The sequence below is a fragment of the Microcebus murinus genome, chromosome 15 (genome assembly GCF_040939455.1).
Source record: "Microcebus murinus isolate Inina chromosome 15, M.murinus_Inina_mat1.0, whole genome shotgun sequence".
Lineage (NCBI taxonomy): Eukaryota > Metazoa > Chordata > Mammalia > Primates > Cheirogaleidae > Microcebus > Microcebus murinus.
In genome coordinates, this window is record NC_134118.1 from 24,799,533 (window position 1) to 24,803,477 (window position 3,945).

A 3,945-nucleotide genomic window follows, 5' to 3' on the forward strand; every position below is an offset into this window, starting at 1 on the left:
ACAGTATGGTACTGGCAAGAAAAGAGACACCTAGACCAATTAAACAGAATAGAGAGCCCAGAAATAAATCCACACATCAATCAATTGATTATTGACAAAGGTGGCAACAATACACAATGGGAAAAGGATAGTTTCTTTGGAAAACTAGGAACCCACATAAAAAAGAATGAAATTAGACCCATATCTTATACTATATGCAAAAATCAATTCAGAACAGATTAAAGACTTAAGCATAGGACCTAAAACTATAAAACTCCTAGAAGAAAATATAGGGGGGAAATTCCTTGACATTGGCAGTGGCAATGACTTTTTAAATGAGACACCAAAGGCTTAGGCAACAAAAGCAAAAATAAACAAATTGGACTACATCAAGCTAAAAATCTTCTGCAGGATGACAAAAATGATGGAAAAAATGAAAAGGCAGCCTATGGGTTGGGAGAAAATATTTGCAAACCACATATCTGATAAGGAGGTAATATTCAAAATATATAAGGGATTCACAAAATTTAACAGCAAAAAACCAACCTGATTTTAAAACGGGCAAAGAATCTTAATAGACATTTTCCCAAAGAAAACATACAAATGGCAAATAGAAAAAATTCTCAACATTTCTAATCATCAGGGAAATGCAAATCAAAGCCACAATGATATATCACCTCACACCTGTTAAAATGGCTATAAAGATAAAATATAACAAGTGTTGGCAAGGATGTGTAGAAAGGGGAACCTCTGTACGCTATTGGTGGGAATGTAAATTAGTACAGCCATCATGGAAAACAGCAGTGTAGTAGTTCCTCAGAAAATTAAAAATATGATACCATATGATCTGGCAATCCCTCTTGTGGTTATAAACCCAAGGGAAATGAAACCAGAATCTCAAAGTGATGTCCGTGTGCCCATGTTCATTGAAACATTCACAATAGCCAAGATACATAAATAACCTAAGTATCTGTTGACAGATGAATGGATAAATCAAATAGGGTCTATATAAATAATGGAACATTATCCATCCTTAAAAAAATCCTGCCATTTGTGACACTGATGAAACTGGATGCCATTAGCCTAAATCAAACAAGCGAGACACAGAAAGAAAAATACTGCATGATCTCACTTAAATGTGGATTCTAAAAACGTCAAACACACAGAAGCAGAGAGTAGAATAGTAGTTACAGGTATGGGGCGTGTGGAAATGGTGAGATATTAGTCAAAAGGTGCAAAGTTGCAGTTGCGTACATGACTAAGTCAAGAGATCTAATGTACAGCATGATGACTACAGTTAATATTGTATTGTACCTTGGAAATTTGCTAAAAGAGTAGAATTCTGATGCTCTCACCATACACAAAAAATGGTAACCATGTGAGAAAATGGATATGTTTAATGTAGGAATCATTTCACTGTGTATGCATATCAGAATGTCATGTTGTACACTTAAAAAACATAGTTTTTATTTTAAAAAAATAATTTTTAAAAAAGATACTTTTTGGGATAGAAAGGCCAACAACTAATTCTGTATACTTTCTCTCCCCTACAACATCCACCCACAAGAACGACTCCAGATACCTCCGTGTAAACATATCCGTAGATACACACACTTGTAGAAAACAGCCCTTTCCCCCATCCTCACATCTCAAAAACACTCCAAAGCTCAAGGTCTTTAATCTAGTTAGACATTTTTAGAAACCTAGTTTAACCTAGCAAAGAGACACCCCAAATTTCAGAGACCAATTCCTAGCATGTTTCAGTTGTTTTATCCTAGATAATCTCAACTCTCGGAAGGGTTGCCCGAGGCAAGAAACAGAGCCCCGTCAAATCGACTGCTTCACAGACTACTTAGCGCAGAAAATGCAGCCCAGCACCATCCCTTCCGTAACTACGGAAATGAGAGGAAACGAGCGGTTTTAGTAAATCCCACCTGAAGGGGCTTCGTGATCCTGCCAGGGATTGCCATCCCCACCCCTCTCGCGGGCAGCTGGCGGGCTTCCTCCGACGCCGGGGGAAGTACCCGGAGAGACGCTGGTTCGCCCACACTGCCGCCACTGAGGGTCCTCCAGGGGACGCGCGAGGCAGACGGAGTCGGCGGAGCATCCACGCTTCTCCCGGTCCCTAAGAAGGAAGTATTCGCTTTCATTTCCGCCAGCAGAGCCTGCTCCCCGTTTTCAGGACCTGTGGCCCTGGGGGGTCTGCGGCTGAACCCAGTCAGCCTTCGCACGTGTCCGGGAGACGCTGTTCCCTGGGCAACTAGGCCATTGTGACCTGAGCAAACACGCCGGAGGTTTCTATGTAGGAAATATATTGAGTGACCGGAAGGAAATGTCATAAGCTCCAGTGGCGCAATCGGTTAGCGCGCGGTACTTATATAGCAGTATGTGTGCGAGCGATGCCGAGGTTGTGAGTTCGAGCCTCACCTGGAGCATTGTTTTGCGACCAAACAGCATAACTGGAAGAACTTTTCTCCCTGTCACCATACTCCTTGGTTTTTAATGAGTTTGGAATTGTCTTAGAGCGTTTATTCTTACTGGTTTCCTTACAGCTTTTTGGAACCAAACAACGTCATTCATTTACCTACCAAATCCATTGTGCTGCAGTGACTAACCCTTTATCTCTTTGTCCTTTGAGCCGACCTCAGATAAAGAACATCATCTCTTGACATCCTCCTTTCTACTTTGTTCTTATGATCATCATTTCTCCGGTAGCCCCTGGTACATAACTTACTAACTGATAAGTAATTTCCTTGAGGTGATACACAGTGAACTCCATTTGAAGAAACTCAAAGGTGGGAAACTGTGAAGGGTTCCTGTCTGATTGAACTCTGGCTTGGGGGAAAAAAATAAATCCTGATTTCTGACTAAGGTGTCGCCTCCAGTATTCCTCCCCCTCTCCACCACCACACACACCTAATTTTACCCAATAGTACCAATAGTCATGGCAGATCCAGCGGCTTTTATTAACTGAGAATCAGAGCCTTATATCCTTGGGCAACCTAACTGCCTGGGCCTGGAAAATGATAAGTGACAATGAGGCCCAGAAGCCATAAATCTGCAGAACATTACAATAATAAGCATATTGTTGTGGGTGGGGTGGATAGGATGTAGGTAGGGATTCTGACTTTAAAATATGCTCCCCCTCCCCTGGAGCATGTGGAACCCGGAGTTTGCCCGAACATAGCTTTTTATCAGATGCTTTCCCAACTCTTCCCAAGAGGGTGAACTGAATCGAGAAATTTGAAGTTCTTTTCCTAGCTTTAAAGATTACCCCAAACCTGAAAGCACATGTGTCAAACTTGGGACATGTAGCAAAACGTGAGTGGAAGAGTGGAATGAATCTGCACACAGAGAACTCTTTCTTGAGGTCTGCATTCCTAAATGTGTCCTGCATGTGTCTGGACATCATACACTCACAGAGTTATCTGTGGAAGGAGAGGGAGGTCCCATTCAGGAAAGCACAAGATTATAATAAAGTGGACAATTTCTCACTTCATAGCTCTTGCTAAGCTACCAGAGTATCTTAAAACTGTCAAAGTATAATATTCAAATATATATAGTGACTAACTGTCAAAGATTTATTTGTCATTAATGAGGAAGTAGGGTGTATGGTAAATTGGGTCACATGACAATAGGAAAGACTGGTAAATGTATAGTCAGTGGGGGCGGGGGAGAAGAATGCTCAAATAAGATTACAAATTTGACTAAAAAACTAGCTAATGTCCTACAGGGACATAATGAAAACTATGGTCTTTCATATTATTTTTTCTAAAAGATAAATTACTTGTTTCTTTACTGGACAAAAATAATTGAAAAACTTAATCTACAGGAGTACCTTTAAATTATAGAGTCTGTGCCCTAATCAATAGTAAATAATGACCTCTCAAGAGTTGCATTAACCCAGAGGATCAGGTGCCCCTTAAGTGGGCTTGTTAGACAATGCTGTAGTATGATTTTGAAAGG

General features: G+C 40.7%; 1 non-coding gene across 1 annotated transcript; it reads left to right on the plus strand.

Annotated features, from left to right (window-relative positions):
* The first annotated feature begins 2,320 nt into the window (after nt 1-2,320).
* On the plus strand, nt 2,321-2,414 carry TRNAI-UAU (transfer RNA isoleucine (anticodon UAU)). The gene is made up of 2 exons: nt 2,321-2,358; nt 2,379-2,414. It is a non-coding gene; the product is annotated as a tRNA-Ile (tRNA).
* The last annotated feature ends 1,531 nt before the right edge of the window (nt 2,415-3,945 follow it).